Source organism: Adiantum capillus-veneris, chromosome 3, assembly GCF_014529385.1.
Source record: "Adiantum capillus-veneris isolate H3 chromosome 3, ASM1452938v2, whole genome shotgun sequence".
Taxonomy (NCBI): domain Eukaryota; kingdom Viridiplantae; phylum Streptophyta; class Polypodiopsida; order Polypodiales; family Pteridaceae; genus Adiantum; species Adiantum capillus-veneris.
In genome coordinates, this window is record NC_140933.1 from 55,421,059 (window position 1) to 55,441,315 (window position 20,257).

Consider the following 20,257-nt stretch of genomic DNA (forward strand, 5'->3'; position numbering starts at 1 on the left):
AGAGAGAGGCCGCCGAAGGCGGCCGGCTGTACTAGTACTATATATGTCCTCGTTTCTCTCGTACTAGGTGTCAATATGAAGTTCTCAAGACCTAAAAGATTACAGTCCAAGTATCAATAAGCTAGGGAGCAAACTGCAACCAACTTAAAACTATCTTACCGTCCGTATGCTAGGTCATGGTTTAGAATTATTGCATTGTATAAAGATTGGAGCATGTAATCTGACATCTTTGCTCACAATCTAGAAATATGTCCCTCTTGCACGGTGGCATACCTCACATATATAGCGATAAACCAGGTCGGCAAACAAATAAAATAGACACTCCTACTGTCCTCACTTCTGTATTATTGTTGGGTGCTTTGCCATCGTTGCGTGAACAACAAGACTTGACAGCAATGCATCTAAAATATATTACCAGTTCAAGATACCAAGCACGAATCAATAGTAACCCCTCTCTATTCATGACACCGATGATTGATATTTGGACAGATACTCCTACTGTCCTCACTTCTGTATTATTGTTGGACGCTTTGCCATCGTTGCGGGAACAACAAGACTTGATAGCATTGCATCTAAAATACGTTACCAGTTCAAGATACCAACCATGAATCAACAATAACCCCTCTCTATTCATGACACGGATGAGTGATATTTGGACAGATATTATAATTATAGAGGAGCTATCCATGTTAATCCAAACGACTTTTTACCTTATCGTAAGACAAAGTGTCAACGTAACGAGCAAAACATTGGCAGATCCCTTCAACAACAAATGTGTTCTCTTGCTTGGTGATCTTGCCCAACTACCCCCATTTTGTATTCACGCACAGGAGCTTTGTAACACATGCCATATCACAAGCTCGGTCCACTGTCTACATGCAACTTTCTATAGGATGTCATGCTCTGTAAGACATGCAATGGAACCTGAATTGCTTCAATTCTTGACCATTATTTGTGAAAGAAAACCGGCTGTAGATAAGATCACTTGTACCTTGGGTGCATGTATTAGAGATGAAGCACATATGCATGACTACATCAACAACTCCACTCTGATAATTTGTACTCATAGATGAGACTTCCAATATTGTAACAACCTGGCCTTGAATAAGTTGTACAATCAAACAGGCATTACAAAAGTTGAAACAAAGATGAACGGGGGTAACATAAATGTCCTTCAGTAGTGGCTCCAAGACCCTAAGTTCAACGAGCTAGATTTGATCGCAATTGGCGTGTGCTGCATGATCACTGAAAACACCGACTTGACAATCGGTGTGGCAAACAGTGCAACATGCTTTGTCGATGCCATAACACAAAACAAAGAAGGTGAGGTTACATATATCACTGTCCTCATTCATTGAACTCATAATAACTACAAAAGAAGAAAGGAAATACACAGTCAACATTTACCTTCTATGCTACCAACCATTCCATGAAAAATTTCTTTTTGAAATACTTTCCGTTTGTAAGAATTTACATGTAGTACGGATACTAGAAAAAAACATTCATCAGTAGACAACTTCGTCTCGATATAATCTCAACTGTAATTATCCCTATAATCTCGAATACTTAATGCACTTAACTTTGTCTCCTCCCATAAACATTATTTCAAATGTATATCCCTTTCACGCATTGCCGCCCTTGCCAAAATAGTTATGCTCTTGTTTCCTTCAGTGCTAGATACTATATGCCAATTTGCATATGTCCTATTGTATTCTGTTCTATAGATGTTATATAGCAAGGCCCACCAAGCAAGACTAGTTGCCGAATGCTGGAATGCTGGGCTTGCAGGGGACCCTTTCCCATCGGGCCTCTCCAAATGCAACTCCAGCAGCTGCTAGATCTGGAGCTCCCCTCCAACTTCTTCTCTGATTTGTGCCGCCGTCTTCCTTATCTCACTGAGCTCGACCTCTCCCACAACTAGTTCTCAACTCTCTCAACTTGCAGGGCAACCGTTTCAGTGGTCCAATCCCCTCGGAGCTCGCTACCCTCCCTTGCTTGAGGCTCCTCAATCTCTCCGGCAATTCCCTCTCAGGACCCATCTCTTCCTCCTTCTATTCCATCAGCTCCTCATCGTCATCTTCATCGCCATCATCATCTCTAGAGAGCTTGGCCGTGAAATTCCCTGCCCGTGCCTTCACTGGCAACCCTGGTCTAATTTGCGGGCCACCATTGCCAATCGTGTGCACTGATCATGGTCAATTTCCACATAGCTCCATACTTATCATCGTCATCGCGTTTCTTCTCCTGGTACTCGGATATTATATTACATATCCATCACTGCCTGGTAATTGGCAGCAAGGATGCGTCAGCCACGGCCTTCTCTGTGGAGATGTTTGATTCACACCTCAGGCTTTCATGGAAAAGCCTTTAGCAGGCCACATCTGGCTTCAGCCATGCCAACATCCTCGGCGTCGGAGGCTCGGCCACAGTTTACAAAGGCCAATGACCAGATGATTGCCATTAAAGTGCTCCAAAAAGAAGATAACACTCTGCTGTATAGTACGGACTTGCAAAGGCAGTTCTTGATAGAGCTTGAGGTACTACTAGGGAAGCTTAGGCATAGGAATTTGGTGAGAATATTGGGCTACTACTTCAACATGAACACCATGGCTAACGGTAAGACGGAGATGTTACAATTATATCTTCCTAATACACTCTCTGTGTATGCATACCACCCTTATTATGGATGAAGGTTTGGAGCAATCACTGGGTCACATTTTTTAATTAAAGTCTTCTTTTGCATACCTAGTATGCTTCTTCTTCTTCATGCATGATAGCGGTCGCCTATCCCTCGATGATGGTAAATTGCATACTCTTTAATCTACCATAACCAAGTTCTTAATCAAAGTAGCCTTTTGATAAACTACTCAAGATCCTACCAATCAAGGTAGTTTCGATTTAAATAGACTATTTAATAATCTCAACTTTGAAAAAAAATTAGCATGTTTTTTGGAAACATCATGACAATGAAGTTAGCAAAATAAGCAAACTTGGCTTTGATTGTAATGATCCCAGAAGCCATCAAAGTGTCAATCAAAGCATAGCCTTGAACTTTGATGGACAAAATGCTTCCTTATTAGTTATGCAAATAATCCATCCGACTTCCATGTCGAATCTCCATCTCGTGGCAACCACACATCCCAAGAGCATAAGCTAAGCTCTAATACCTCTTCTACATACAAAGAGCGAGATGTGTCTGCAAAATACAAAAAACTACAGACTACAAGCCCTAAATCAATAGATATGCAAATTTGATGAATCATACTTGCACATAGTTAAAGATACAAGCGACAAGAGAGAGAGAGAGAGAGAGAGAGAGAGAGAGAGAGAGAGAGAGAGAGAGAGAGACCTAAAGTGGAGTGCTACATTGGCACTAGGAGAGGGTCTACATGAGGTTTTTTGAAGCTATAGTAAGCTAGTTGCTAGCTTTGTGTAAGCTCATAATGAGCTTTAGCAAGCTCACAAGGACATTTTCGACATCCCTTGCCAATTCTAGTAGCTTCTATTGAACGTTAACAACTTCACAAGGTAATCTAGTCTTGGATCCCTGGCCAACTCAAGTAGCTTATAAGTCCTTAATCTTAGTGCAGATGTGCTCACAAGAAAGAGAGTATTCTTGAATTTTTCAAGCATCTGTATGAAGACCCATGTACGGCTTGGGTTCAATGCTTACGTGAGAAGAGCTCACCACTTGAGGCTAAGCCAAATTCAAAACTTTGAGAGATGCAGCCTTGCCATTCCTATGGAGACACTGCGCCATACGACATTGCATAACTTCATAGATAGACAATCCTTGCATCACTTGAGCCAAATTAGGAACTTTGACAACAACAGTGTTGGCTTATATGTTGGCATTTGTGCTTATGATTATGGGTATGGTCGGGTGTTTCCATCATTTGACTAGAAAGCGATTGCATATGAAAGAACTGGTTCGTAATTCTACAACTCCCTTCTATCCAAAAGTAAAGTAGCTTATAAAACTAGCATTAAATGTAGGTTCCCTTCCCTTTAGTCCAAAGCAAGGCTTAATGAATATATTGGTCCAATACGTAAGTTGCATGCATTTAAGAACTCTTCAAATAAAAACTTGATTTATATACTTTTGAGTTTCACCATATACTATATACTATATAGACAATACTTAAGATGATAGTTATTGATGTTTGTGCTAACAAATGGAATGAAGATTGTAGTATTATACACGTTTAAAATTCTCTTTTTTTGAGGAATCCTAAATTCCGAGCGAGTTTTTTCGAGCAATTATTAAACCAAGCAAAAATTATCAATATACGATTTGTTGGGGTATAAAGCCCAATGTGGTCGCCCAGGTAAGTGGGCGGGCCGCCAAGTATGTACACATATTCTTTTGTAAAAACCTAATAAGAACTCACTATGCTCTACACATTACAGTAGAGCGAGTTCACCATATCGTCGTGCTCTTCTTCTCACACTCTCTCTCGCGTCGCACTTCCGCTCGTACTCCTTCAACTGGTATCAGAGCTCAGATCGAGGCTCGGGGTAGCACTGCAGGAGGCTAGAGTCACTAGCTTAGATTGGAGTGAAATTCGACAAGCAAAGACACGGCCCCAAATCTTGTGGGTGGACCCGTAGGGCTCGGTGTGCTCAGAATTTCATTCTGAGGTCATCTCGGTTACCGTTCGGCTTCGACAAAGTTCTGCGCAGGCCATTTTCGACTACGTGGTCTCAGCAGGTGCAAATCCAACTCTGCAAATTTGGGGTTTTCGGCCTACGACTGCAGGTGCTGAGGATATCGACACTCCCAGAGTGTTGATTTGTGGATGTCTACACATCGAAGGAAGGCTCACAGTTCTTGGAGGCGTGTCACATACGACACGGGCGCATTTACACACAGACTGTAGGTGACATCCACTAGTTCATCAGGTAGCTTGTGTTTGCTACTTGATATTCCAGATTTCATCCTGACATTGCAGGTACTTCCACATGGGATGTATTGTCAGAGATGATGTATGTCTGTTGAGGGTTTGCTGGCTGTGAGTCACGCAGCAAACAACCGCCGCAGCGATTACAGCATACAGTGGGAAATTTGTGGATGTATGACTTTGTGGGAAGTCTATGTACTGTCAGATTTACTGCAGCCTTTGTTGAGGGTCGAGTGAGGTTTTATTGAGCTGGGGGGTTCTCGAATGTTGAGATCCTTTTGGTGATACAGGTCTTGGAGCGATCCCTCGAGCACCCTTAGATAGGCAGCTAGGATGTATCGACTGTGAGTTAGACAGTTGGGATTGCATCTTTGCTTTACTGCCGTTGAGGCATTGTCGCAGTCTATGCTTACAGGATAGTGATAGGACAGTCAGAGACAGTACAGGTGCAGGACAGGTTTACCCACAGCTTACAGTGTTAGAGAGACAGTGGTTTTTTGAGCTGTTTTTTGGTCTGTTTTTTGTACACCAGAGCCATTTTACAAAGGAGACTCTGCCAAAATTTCTGTAGAATCTGAAGCTTTCTTGGTTCATTTGACAGGTTGATATTGGTTCAGAGGTCAGTTTACAGGGAAAACTCTGCCGAATTTTTCCCAGGAAAGTAAACTACTGTGAAGCGTAGCTATGGCTGGATCACAGGACACTGCTCTTTACAATATCAAGAAACTGGATGGAACCAATTTCCCATTGTGGAAGAAGCAGATTTGGCACGTGTTGATACAAAAGAAGCATATAAAACCTATAAAGCTCAAGGGGATAAAACCAGAAGATATGGACGAAGATGAATGGAGCGAAATGGATGAATTGGCACTTTCTACCATTATGCTGACTTTGGCAGAAAGCGTTTACTTCAATGTAGCAGATGAGATGTCGGCTTATCAAGCATGGTTAAAGCTGAGTGATCTTTATGAGAAGCAGAGTGCAGCTTCACATGTATACTGGCTTAAGAAGCTTGTTGACTTGAAGATGAAAGAAGGGACACCTATGTCCAATCATCTGAATGAATTCAACACAAACTATAGTCAGTTGTCAGCTCAAGGTGTCAAGTTTGATGAACCTATTAGAGCTATGTTCCTGTTGATCACATTGCCGAAAAGTTGGGACACTTTTCGCACAGCTTTGAGTAATTCTGCACCTCCAGATGGTTTGAACATAGCAGGTGTAGAAGGAAGTCTGCTTACTGAAGAAACCAATAGAAAGACAATGGACAAAGGCAAAGGAACAGCGTTAGTTGTCAGGGGAAGGACCAAAGAAAAGTACAAAGGTGGAAAGAGGAATCAGTCTCGTAGCAAATCCCGCAGTGCTAAAGGCAAGAGTGACATAGAATGCTACCATTGTGGCAAGAAGGGTCACATGAAAAGAGACTGCAAAGAATGGAAAGCAGAAAAAGGCAAAGAGAAAGCTGAAGACCATGGTGAGAAGAACAAGTCCTCAGTGAAGATTCAAGAAATAAATGTGACAAACACTTTTGCAGAGGATGACAGTCTAGTGTCAGGAGACATCTACTTCTTGAAGAATACAATGGACTCAGCTCTTCTTACAGCATCTGATGGAAATGCACTGAGTGACTGGATTATAGACTCAGGGGCATCACTTCATGTGTCTCCAAACAAGGAGTGGTTTACCTCTTATGTGACCACTAAAGATCATGTTCGGCTAGGCAATGGGCAGACATGTGAGATCTTAGGTGTTGGAGATGTTCAATTGAAGTTTCAGAATGGCTCTTCTTTCACACTGAAGAATGTGAGATATGTTCCCGCAATTACAAAGAGCTTGATCAGCACAAGTTTACTTGATGATGCTGGCTACGTCACCAATTTTGGACAGAACATGTGGAAGATATCCAAGGGTTCTATGACAGTAGCACATGGAGTAAAGTCTGGAGGACTTTACATGATTTATGTATCAAATGTCTCTAAAAATGTAATCAATGTAACCGAGCAGCCGAACTTTTCTTTGTGGCATAGCCGGTTAGGACATATGTCCAAGACGGGAATGGAAATCTTGTCTCGTTCTGGTTATTTGCCTAGCTTTTCATTTAATGATTTTGAATTCTGTGAACATTGTCTGTATGGTAAGCAAACACAGCAGCCACATAAGCATAGAAGCAGTAGAAGAGATACACAGTTGGCACTTGTTCATAGTGATTTGTGTGGACCTATGCCTAACCTATCTCTAGGGGGAGCTTCTTACTTTATGACATTTATAGATGATTCCTCGAGAAAAGTATGGGTTTACTTTCTCAAGCACAAGGATGAAGCGTTTAGTGTTTTCAAAACGTTTGTGACACTTGTGGAGAATCAGAGTGGCAAGAAGCTTAAATGCTTACGCACTGACAATGGTGGAGAGTATGTTTCAAAGGCCTTTCAGGACTTTTGTGAGTCAAAAGGTATAAAACGTGAACTTACTACTCCTTACAATTCTCCTCAAAATGGTTTTGCTGAGAGGATGAATAGGACCATACAAAAGAGGGTCAGAATTATGTTGTCTAATGCACAGCTGCCAAATGGGTTTTGGGCTGAAGCTGTATCAACAGCTGTTCATCTTGTAAATAGATCTCCTAGCAAGGTTTTGCAGAAGGATTCAGTGCCAGAGATGGTATGGTCAGGCAAAATGCCCTCATACAAGCATCTCAGAGTCTTTGGCTGTGAGGAATATACTCACGTTCCAAAGGAATTTAGGAACAAACGTGAGCCAAAGAGTAGAAAGTGCATCTTTCTAGGCTATGGTAATTCTGGTGAGATGGGGTACAGACTTTAAGATCCCGAATCCAGAAAGGTTGTCCGCAGCAATGATGTTCACTTTAATGAATCCAAATATCATTCTAAACCAGAAAGGGTTGAGGAGATTAGAAGAGTTGTCTTCCAAGAAGATGGACCTGCATGTGCAAGACAAAATGTCAGGGCTCAAGAGGAGCAAGGACAGGATAGATTGGAACCACAGGTTGTGGCTGAGCCTGAGCCACCTATTGTGAATAGATCTGGACGTGTCACGCGACCTCCTGATAGGTTTGTTCCATCTATGAACTATGTCATGTTGACTGATTGCAATGAGCCTTCATGTTACAAGGAAGCAGTGCAAATGAAGGACTCCAGGAATTGGCAATTGGCCATGCAGTTAGAGATGACAACTCTACATAAAAACCAGACATGGAAGCTAGTTAAATTACCACGGGGCAAAAAGGCTCTACCCTGTAAATGTGTTTACAGGTATAAGATCACCGCTCATGATAGTCAGCCAAAGTACAAAGCAAGGCTTGTTGCCAAGGGCTTTAAGCAAGAACAAAGCATTGACTTTGATGAATTCTTCTCTCCGGTGGTCAAGATGACTACATTGAGATGCTTTCTTGCATTGGTTGCCATATTAGATTTGGTGTTGCACCAAATGGATGTCAAGACAACGTTCTTGCATGGTGATTTAGATGTGGAAATTTACATGCAGCAGCCAGAAGGGTTTGTTGAGAAAGGCAAGGAAGATTGGTTATGCCAGTTGTTAAAGAGCCTTTATGGCTTAAAACAATCACCGAGGGCATGGTACCATGAATTTCACAAGTTTATGCTTTCTCAAGGCTACAAACGTAGTGAGTTCGATCACTGTCTATATACAAAGAAGGCTAAGGATGGTAGTTGGCTGATCCTTATTTTGTATGTGGATGACATGTTGATTGCTGGCAAGCACTTGGAAGAAATTTCAGCTTTGAAGTCAAAGATGGCAAAATCGTTTGACATGAAAGACATGGGTGAGGCAAGTCATATACTTGGTATGCGCATTGAGAGAGATAGATCAAAGAAGTTGATTTGGTTATCTCAAACAGAGTATATTGACAAGGTTTTGCAACGTTTCAATATGGAGAAGGGAAAGGCACTGAGTGTTCCATTGCCACCATATGTGAAACTTAGCAAACAAGATTGTCCTGTGTCTGAGGAAGAACAGGCTGAAATGGATAAGATTCCATATGCATCTGTAGTGGGTAGTTTGATGTATGCAATGATTGCTACTCGTCCAGACATTGCATTTGCAATGGGAGTAGTAATTCGATACATGTCAAACCCAGGCAAGAAACATTGGGAGGCAGTGAAAGGAATATTGAGATACCTGAAAGCTACAAAGAGTATGTGTATATGCTATGGGAGTCAGGAGCTAAGTGTAAAGGGTTTTACAGACTCAGATTATGCAGGTGACTTAGACAACCGAAGGTCTACGTCAGGGTATGTCTTTACATTGGCTGGTGGAGCAGTATCATGGCGTTCTAGATTACAAGATTGTGTTACTCAGTCTACTACAGAGGGTGAATATGCTGCAGCATCAGAGGCATGCAAAGAATCAATTTGGCTTAATCGACTAGTAACAGATTTGGGAATCAAAGAAGAGATGCTTGTGTTATATTGTGATAGTCAAAGTGCTATACAATTGGCTCGCAATCCAGTTTATCACTCAAAGACAAAGCATGTGGATGTGAAGTATCATTTCATCAGGGAAATGCTCGAGGATAAGCAACTTCAGCTTGTCAAAGTTCACACCACAGAAAATCCTGCTGATCTACTTACAAAAGGACTTACCTCAGAGAGCTTTGCGCATTTTCGCAAGCAGTTAGGTGTAGGGTAGTACATCACTTCTCTACATCTCTTGTATATTATCTTGTATAGTAGCTTCTCTCACACTTAAAGTACCACATTGGACTTTAAGTGGGAGGTTGCTGGGGTATAAAGCCCAATGTGGTCGCCCAGGTAAGTGGGCGGGCCGCCAGGTATGTACACATATTCTTTTGTAAAAACCTAATAAGAACTCACTATGCTCTACACATTACAGTAGAGCAAGTTCACCATATCGTCGTGCTCTTCTTCTCGCACTCTCTCTCGCGTCGCACTGCCGCTCGTACTCCTTCACGATTTTGAGGGATATTGCAAAAAACAATTTATGTTCACAAAAGGAACTCATCTTATAGTTGAAACTACTGCTTAATATACGAGGAAGACATAGATATAGACGTATGTGAGAGTTATAGAGAGAATTAGATTGCTAGCACATTACAAAACATATGCTTGGATCAACAAGGAAAATAACATGGAACCATTGTTTAGAGTTGTGGATAAACTAATTTGAAGCACATTTTTCATCTATGAAGAGATGTCTTCTTTGAGACCCATCGCTACTCCATCGCTAGTTGGTTGGCCCAAAGTCATGCATGCAATAAAAGAATGGCTCCTTTGTTCAAACCCTCTCCATGGCAATCCACAATCCATGAGGGATCAACTTGAATCTGGTAGGTAGTGTCGCATAGTGATGTCGGTAGAAGCCATCCCTAATTCCTTAAACAAGGGAGCACTTTCTTTAATGTATAGCGGAAGGAGCAACACATCTAGTATCATCACCAACAAATTACCCAATATGCTGATGTATTGGAGTGAAGGAAAACTCAAGCAAACATCATAATGCTTGCGTGCCAGCACTCTCTACAAAAATTAACATACACATTTTCTATAAATACAAGTATCCCAACAAAGATAAAAAGATCTTTACACTAAAGCCACCAATGTTATACCCTAAACACATGACAGATCATCATCGTCCATACGGTCAACAACTATCTGCTTGTCCTTATCCAACAAGATTGTTTCTTTAAATTAAAGTCAGGCGGTTCTGTCAGATAACATAGAACAATAATGTGGATTAGCAACATCTATGGTTGTGGGTGGTGGGAGATCCGCAAAGGGTGCTCCCCTCATATGGATAGATAGTAGCTCAATTGGACATCTATGACTGTGGGTGGTGGAAGATCCGCAAAGGGTGCTCCCCTAATCTAGATAGCATGTAGCTCTCTCTCCCTAGCAAGGACATATCCTATATCCATGTTGATCCATCAAGGAAAATTATCAAGCTTCCACCACAGGATATGATGCATGATTGTAGATACATCTGCTTGCTATGCAATAGTTGTATGCTTTCATGCCCATACATAGAACAATTTTTCCAATAGTGATTCTAACTATGGCTAAGAAGCTTTAACTTTGTACTCTATGTTTCTATCTTTTCATAGAGGGTCCCATGTATCAATGAGGCGATCTATGCTAAATAATAAACCACACAAAAGAAAATCTTAAAACAATTCAACCAAAAGCATGAAATAGGCCACAAAAGCACTTTGCAATTACAATGATTACATGCCACTATTGTCATCTAAGTTTTGCATGTTCACATAGAGACTATAAAGGCCCCCTTTTTTATTCATGTAACCCTCTCTAGAAAAGTAGGCTTCAGACCTGAAACATTAGACCCTCTCTAGAAAAGTAGGCTTCAGACCTGAAACATTAGACTTCAGACCACGAACTCATGCATATGGAATGAGCCATACGACCTTGTTGTTTTAAGAATGTACTCTTCCCTATCAATATGCAAGTGACTGTCATCCACGTCATTTAAAATAGCCCCCACCTAAGGTGCAATATGAAATTGAACTAACTCCATGGCATCTTATTGCCTAGCTAAATGAGGATCTACATCATTCAATGCCCCTAACCCAATACATGTCCTCTCGCTCTCATCACCATGAAGATCGATAGCATCGTAGTCCTCTGTGACTAACGTTGAACTCACTTGATAACAACAAAGTGTATGAGAAATAGCAGAAGAGCTCCCTCTTCCTCTAAAGCCTTTTCAAATTTCAAGACTACAATTAATTTTCAAACAAAGTGAAAACATTCCAGTAAACATAACACAATGATTAATTCTTTTTGTATATTACACACTAAATTTATCTTTAGAAAATAAATTGAATGAATTTAAAATACAGATAAACCAAATCCAAAAAAACATAGTATCTTATTACAATCAAATTCACAATACCATCCTGTCTAATCATATAATTGTGCATCTGCAACATGAAGTGAAAAGGGTGAACCCCCTCCGCCCCCTAATGTGCTGTTTGTGCGGATGCCAATCGCAACCATTTTGTGACAGAAGGAAAACTAGTGATTCTTTTTTTTTCAATTAATAATCTTTGTCTACACAATATCAAGTGAAGAGGGTGGAAAAAAAAACCCTCCTGACATGCTATTAGTGCCAAATGGCAGTTGACACCATTTTGCAACACAAACGGTGAAAATAAACCCGCTCTTGTGGTGTCATCAGTGCTTGAATGACAGTCGGAAATGGAAAAAATAACCCCTCTGGACGTGCCGTCAATGTTGGTCGTTGTGCAAAAGGTGAGAAAAAAACATCCTCCCTATATACCGTGAGTGTCGTGAGGTTTTTTTCTTGCTTTTGGTGCTTCATTTTTATACCCCTTGGATGTAGATGATTGAATATGTTGTATAGATGTTCTCGAAATAGCACATGAAAATAAGTGGAAGAGGCAATGATGGAAAGAGTTACAGATGGACAAGATGACCTTAGCAAGGTGAAGAAGCAGCTTGCTATATTGATAGAGAGATCCAAGTCCAATTTGATGCATGATTGGACTCGAGCTAAGAGAAATGTTGACAAATTAATATTGAAGCTCATTGGGGTATGTGAATGGTGCTTGTAAGAAGGACAAAGTGCATTCTGCGGATAACAAAAATGTAGTTTTCCTTAAAAAGGAGGGCTAGCATAGTAGCAAGTAGAACGGGATGCTATGAAGTTGTGGTATGAGTTTCCACTTATGGAGTTACAAACTAGTAAACATGCTATGTAGAGCATGAAACATGAGCTTATGGTTTGAGTGGAGGCTAAAGATGAGGTAGTTAGGCTAGTTGGAGATGCCATGAGTGCACCTCCGTCAACAGCAAGGCGGGTTGAGAAGCTCTTAGTAGAGCTTTCCATAACAAAGGGGTCCACTTTTTTAAGTGAATGCACAACAGCTGGGATGGATGAGTTGATTGATAAGCTCCCAAAGTCCATGGAAAGTAGTCTTCTCAAAATTGAGGTACCCTTAATTCAACAACATAAAAAAAACATTGTAGCCTCTTGTTGTTGTAGAAGTATACAGAAATGAAATTGAAGCTCTCAAGTATGAAAGTGTTGATGCCACCATCAAAGAACTGAAAGTGGAAGATGTATAGCATAAGGACCAAGATATGAGGGATTTCCTCACTAATTGCTCTCCGAAATCCCTCCAAAAAAAATTAGCAGCTATGAAAGAGGCTGAGCATAAGGCCATACAAAAGCAAATATGGAAAGCTGAGGGTGGAAGAAAAAAACTCAAAGAATTTTGAATCAATTGCTCAGGATCTACTTATCAAAACATGCAGACACTTGGAAGAAGCCGAAGAAAAGCTTGCCAAAGCAAGTGTGGAGGATGCTGCTCTCCTTGTGTCTCTTGAATCACTTAAGGTTGAGCTTGAGAAGAGCCAAAATGAAGCTATTCAAGCTTTATAAAATAGGGAGGCAACTACAAGAAACAAGACAACAGAAGTGCTTGAACACATGGAGAGGATGAGGGAGTGGAACCAAGCTCAACTATGAATCAGGAAAGAGAAGGAATCTTCTACCCATGCCATGGTTGAGTCTTTGTAGATGGAGTTTGAAAGTCTTAAATCAGAAGAGTCATTGGCGGCTGAAAAGGAGGGACTTGAACCAAGCTCAACTATCGATTTGGAAAGAGAAGAAGCTTCTACCCGTGCCATGGTGGAGTCTTGTAGATGGATTTTGAAAGGCACAAATCAGAAGAGACATTGGCAGGTGAAAAGGAGTTTATAGCAACTACCAAGGTCTCAAAAATGAGCAAAGAGATCGGGAGAAACAAAGTTGGACAAATTGAGCAACATAAGCACTCCTCTAATGAGATTTTTGCCTTATGGGCTTGAGCTTATGGGCAAAGCTTGATGCAATCAAGCTAAGCTGGTAGCGCATGAAAGAAATTTTTAGGGCCCAATTTTTGGTATGCCTTTTTTTTTTTTTGCCTTGGGAACTTGGTACTTAAATGAGGGAGTGGGAGCATAGCATGAAAGTCTTTTTTTTTAATGGGGATGCTGAGATTGCCCATATCTCAAGTATTTGGTTTAGGCAATGGTTCTAAAGTCTGGATTTCTAATAATGAATCACTGATTTGTGGTGGTGATTACCATATACATGACATAATTATTTTCTTCCAACATTTTTGCACTCATTCTAATTTGTTGTCAGACTCGCTCAGAATTTCCCTGTGCTCGATTTTTTGGGCTCACTGATTAGAAACCCTTGATTTTGAAAATCCCAACTAATCAACATACTTCTACTTGATCTAATAATCATTTACACATGTGTTTTTATTTAGTTCTTACACTCTAGTCAAGCCAAAATAGAGGTGCTGGCTATTGATAGCCATTTTTCGGCTCTCCATAATTGCCATAGTAAGCTACCTCACCCTACCAAAATCACCCAAACACTATGGCTATCCCTACCATTTCACTGTAAATAGGTGTGTGTGAATTAGGGGACTTTTTCCATATCTTCTTAAAAAACCCTCAGCTAGCTAGTCACTGGGCTAGGTGAGCCAAAAAAAATAAAAAAAAATAAAAAATAAAAGTACATTATGGCCTCTTTGTGTGTAAATATTTCATTGTATATATGGCCTAAATATAGGGATTTTTTATAATTATTTTGGTATTTTATTTAAATATTTCTACTTAGGTGTGTGTTTTATTAAACATATGTACACCTTCTTTCATCCTCTTACACCATAAGTATATTTTTTGCCAATATGTACATACTCTAACTTTATATTTTTCCTTTATACAAATCATTCCCACATTTTCACCCTCACCCTCGTGAAAACAAAAAATTGATTTCTACTCATTGGTCAAGTTTATTATATTATTTACTTGCATACCTTTTCCTCTTTCACCCAAAATAATTCAAAGAGAGACCATATCATATGATTCCAATATCTTTCCATATCCATAACTCCTCCATATTTTTATTATTATTTTTACTCATTATTCTAACACCATGTGCTCATTGAGCTAAAGTCCATGAATAGTCCATACACTAGTCCCACCATGTATATATTTCTTTATTCACCAATAATCCTCCTCCATGCATGTGTCAAGGGCAACTTGGATGCTTTGTATTATGATATGACAAAGGAGGGGCTCACTCTTGGATGCATTGTACAAATTCAACAAAGGAGGGGGCCACTAAAAGACTTTTGCAGGCATAAAAAACAGGCTTTTTGGTAAGAATTTTGGCACCTATCTCCACTCCGAATTTGGAGTGGTGGTCAAAAGAGAAAATGTAGCCCACGCTTTGAATAATCACCTCAAAGTTTTTCATGATTTTTGGAGCTACCAGCGGTGAGCTATGATTTTTTGAGTGGACCCCAGTCTGCCCACTTTTTTCACAAGTAGCCCATAGTCTTCTCTCACCTCTTTCCACACTTCTACACACACACACACACACACACATTTCTCTCAATCCCTCACTCAAACTTGCATCTTCAATGGTTTCTCTCACCTTCTTCACCATTAACCTCCCCACTTACTCCCCTAGCTCTCATATGAGCTCTCCATGTACATACACCATCTCTATGCCTCTCTCTATTACTTCCAAAGTACAATTCCATCTTACCCCTTATATATATACATAAATTCAGCATGTGTACCATGATTAACCTCTGCAAATCAAGAGATATCATCAACGGAATTACCATTTTCATCGCGATAATCAACCTTGGCGGCGGTGGCGTAAAGAAGGGAAGACGAAGAAGAAGGTCGATAGTCATTTTGAGAACCTACACAAGTAAGTCCAAAACTTCTTCAAGCTTCACCATCACAAGGATTTTCTCACTTCATTCAACCATCTTACTTCAACCATCCACCTCATTCTACCCATTGTAAATGTAACATTAACTTTCTAGTGATTACTAACACTAACCACTAACATACTAACACAAAATAGCATTGACCTAACCATAAAAGACACCTCACCTCAAGACATGTATAGTAACTCTCTCTCTCTCTCTCTCTCTCCCCTTCCTTAAAACTTACTTTCACCTTATCTACCATCAATAATGCTCTCTTTTGAGCCCACACCCATGACTCAAGCAGACAAAGAAGGCCCGCAATGTTTTGATATTCAAAAAAATCATAATCCTGATTTGTTAGCTTGTAAATTAGGATTTCCAATAATCTTAATATGGGGTCTCCAACCTATAAATAGGCCCCTCTCCTTCTTGTAAAACGACCTCCAACATCTCACATAGCACCCCAACACTCTATGCGTGAGGAGAGACTTAGGTGTAGCAACCACTTGTGAGCTTCACTCTTGGTGTGAGAGAAGCCTTCAAGCTACACATTGCAAGTGAGAGAGCGTGAGTTCCACAAATCTCAAAACCACTATTGTACATGCTCCTTCATCATCAATAAATTGAGGTTTGGTGCATCAAAGGCGTGATTCGACGTTTAAATCTTCGTCCTTCCATTTGTGCAATACGGTTTGGTGAATTCAAGGTGACTTGTGTATTTTGAGTTTTATCGGTTGATCTTGATTTTAGAAAGTGTTTTAGTGTGTTTTTCATTGCCAGTTTTGTGTCCGTTGTAAGAGGGTATTGTGGTGAGAGGTCTCCCACACCCTAAGACAGTGTGTGTGTGTTTCGGCAATGTTTAGCAATCACTAAGCATTGAGTGAGTTTTGTACAAGTTCTACGATAGCAACCTAACGAACCATCTCCATTTGCAAGTCACAAATAAGGTATTACGCAAGATCCTTTTCTCTCTCTCTTACCTTTGCTCTAGCTCTCTCTGGTCCATTTCATGTGTGTCTCGGTGTGAGGTTGCTTGTGCGGGTTGTGTGGTGCATCTTCTTGGTTGTGCCAAAATCTCTCTTGCGTCCTAGTTCGCATACCATAACTAGGTGGTGCCCCTATCTTGTTTGGGTTTGGCTGTGGGTTTGTTGTTGTGTTGTGCTTGTGGTTGCCCCAGCCCCGATTGAGCAGCACGGGAGCCTTGAGGGGTGTTTAGAGGTCGCCTCTCTTGTTGCCCGCCCCGGACCGCCTCACTATTAGAGGACATGAAGTTGAGAATGGAGACGAAGGATTTCACAAATGAACCATTAAGAATGGCTCTTTAGCAATAATGTGGTTGATTTTTCTTATGTCAAGATGTAGGTAGAAAGGAATGTGTGTGTATAATGTACCTCATATAACATGAGGTACAAGCCTTTCACAGTAGGAACCCTCATAAACTTTCAAACCCAAGAAGTCACAAGGTGTGGAACTAGGAATTATTACCATGCAATTTTGTTGGTCTTGTACAAAGAAGTGTGCCATGTGTGTGTGCACACGTGTGCGTACGAGCGTCCATGCGCACACATATGTTCACTATGTCCTCTAAAAGTTTTAGAGTGAGGATCACATTTGAACATATTCAAGCTTTTGTCCTTCACATTTTGAGCTTGGATCTCCCCTGATATTCCTTTCTCTCACAACCACCCCATGGACTCTTAATACATCCGTGGTCAATAAGTACCAACCTATCCATATTTTTTTGTATTTACGCTTTTTTCTCTCAAAACATCCACGGTTCTGAAGCATCAAAGTCCCCATTGATAATCTCAACAAATCATAAGAAATGTTTCTTTGGCCTTACAGGTCATGTTTGACCGTTGATGACATTAATACAATCTCTCTCTCTCTCTCTCTCTCTCTCTCTCTCTCTCTCTCTCTCTCTCTCTCTCTCTCTCTATTTTCCCATTTATGTTGCATGTTTTCTTTTGTTCTCTTTTCTCTCTCTCTCTCTCTGCTTATCTCTCTAGAGCTTTTGCACAAAAAGTGTTTGTGGTTCTCATTTACATAAGAATGACAAGTACTGCAATACGTCTCGTCTTTGTAGAGAGAGAGTCATTCACCCACAAGCAACATGCCAAGATTCAATGGCTTAAAAATCATGTAAGTGGGCAAAACATGGAAGCCATAATGTAGCTATATAATGAGACAAAGTCATCTATTTCCAAAAATACAATCAACGCCATGGCTAGTATAATTATGAATAAAGCCATTTTTAGGGCATTTTAAGCTTGAAAACGAAGTTGAATCTTGATGCACTCAACAAAAATATTTTCGTTTTAGCATGAAGCTGCTATCATATAGAAGGAGTACACAAAATAGTGACTCCACCTTGACCATTCCAACAACTACTTTAGCAATAGCCTATTTTTGCGGGGCAATTGTGCCCTACATGCCGATAAGTACTAGGCTCCACATGCCCTATCTGCAACCTTCATGTATGCATTATAGGGAACCATGATGCACACTCTTTCTCTCTTTCTCTCTCTCTCTCTCTCTCTCTTGCTATAAAACACAAACAAATGTCTTTGTTTGATTATAGGGTTGAAAATCACGGAGCTAGTTGCGGAGTTGCTTGTAGCACCACGTGTTGATACATGATGCTATTGAAAGATTCATACGCGATAATTTAAGCACTTTATGGAGATGCTTGTATCATCAGATGTCGACACCTGGTGCTCTAGGAAGCTTCAATGAGGCTAATTTAAGAGCTTTGCGGATTTTCTTGTAGCACCACATGTCAACACCTAGTGCTAAAGGAAGTTTCAAAGAGGTTAATTTAAGTGCATTGTGGAGTTGCCTATAGTAGCACGTGTTGACACATGGTGCTGAAGGAAGTTTCAAAGAGGATAATTTAGTATCTTTGTGGAGCTATCTATAGCACAACATGTCCATACGTAGTCCTACACGAGTCTTCATAAGGACTAATTTAAGCCCATTAGGGCGCTGTGTGGAGCACCACGTGTCAATATGTGGTGCTATAGGAAGCGCTTTGTGGAGTTGTGTGTAGCACCACATGTCGACACATGGTGCTTAAGGAAGTTTCAAAGAGACCATTTTTTAAGCACTTCATGGAGCTACTTGTAGCACCACGTGTCGACACGTGGTGCGAAAGGAAGTTTCAAAGAGATTAATTCAAGCACTTTGTGGAGTTTCATGTAGCACCAGTGTCAATACATGGTGCTAAAGAAAGTTTCAAAAAGGATAACTTAAGCGCTTTGTGGAGGTGCTTGTAGCACCACGTTGCAACACATGGTGGTAAAGGAATTTTCAAAGAGGCTAGTTTAAGTGCTTTGTGGAGCTGCTTGTAGCAACACGTGTCGACATGTGGTCCTACAGGAAGTTTCAAAGAGGCTAATTTAAGCGCTTTGTGGAGTTGCATGTAGCACCACGTGTCAACACGAGTTTCTAAGGAAAGTTTCAAGGAGGCTAATTTAAGTGCTTTGTGGAGCTGCCTGTAGCACCACGTGTCGCCATGTGGTGCTAAAGAAAGTTTCAAAGAGGTTAATTTAAGTGCTTTGTGGAGTTGCTTGTAGCACCACATGTCAAACATGTGGTGCTACAGGAAGTTTCGGAGAGGTTAATTTAAGCACTTTTGGAGTTGCATGTAGCACCATGTGTCGACACGAGGTGCTAAAGAAAGTTTCAAAGAAGTTAATATAAGTGCTTTGTGGAGTTTCCTGTAGCACCACGTGTCCACACGCGGTGCTAAATAAAGTTTCAAAGAGGCTAATTTAACCACTTTGTAGAGGTGCTTATAGCACCACGTGTCCACACGTTGTTAGACGTTTTTTGGAATGGGCAAAAAGCCAATCACTAGCATCGAAATGTTTGTCAAATCATTTCATGAGTTATGTGTGCTTTCAATTGGTGGTCTCGACTTAGTCAGTGAGGGAAGATGCGGTGACAGGGGTTCTTGGGTCACACAGTTGGTATGCTTTGTGGTCGTGATATGCATGCATCTCCCTCTTCTTGTCTTGAGAGGCCTCATTTCCATGCCCCTATTAATCTTGTTGTTGTGCTTGATACCAGTGGGAGCATGTCGGGCTTTTGGATTTAGATCTGATCATGATGCCGCTATCATGTACATTCTCGTTCATCCAAGCTGAAGAAAGAGTCCAAGATGCTTTTGCACAGAGCATTGGTGACTTACTGAGTGTGGTAGCCCAAGATGTAGAGTTCAAAATTTCTTACTCGTCGCCTGGTGTGCAGATTGATGTGATACATGCTGACAGTTATCACAATTGTGTTGTATACGTGGGCAGCATGGTCAACTGTTTTATCATGGAAGTCAATCCTTGGGAGATTAACCGATTGAAGAGGCGAGGACTAAATGTAGAGGATAAAAAAAAAAGTTCAGAGAGATGCCATTGCCATATATAGAAGGAGATATGGGGGAACTGAGGTGGCGGGACTAGCACAATCAGCCAGGCTAGATGGGTGCTCTGGACGCGATTCTAAAAAAGAGGCAAGACGAGCAACCAGAGGCCGGGGGTTGCTGGTGGCCGATTTCTAATTAGAAGGGGTGGGCTTGGAGAGCTCTGCACACAAAACTGAG

At 40.8% G+C, this 20,257-nt stretch overlaps 2 pseudogenes; both read left to right on the forward strand.

Annotated features, from left to right (window-relative positions):
* Positions 1-12,318: 12,318 nt before the first annotated feature.
* On the forward strand, positions 12,319-13,744 carry LOC147460946 (uncharacterized; annotated as a pseudogene).
* A 3,317-nt stretch (positions 13,745-17,061) lies between these two features.
* LOC147460947 (uncharacterized) lies at positions 17,062-20,045 on the forward strand (annotated as a pseudogene).
* Positions 20,046-20,257: the final 212 nt, after the last annotated feature.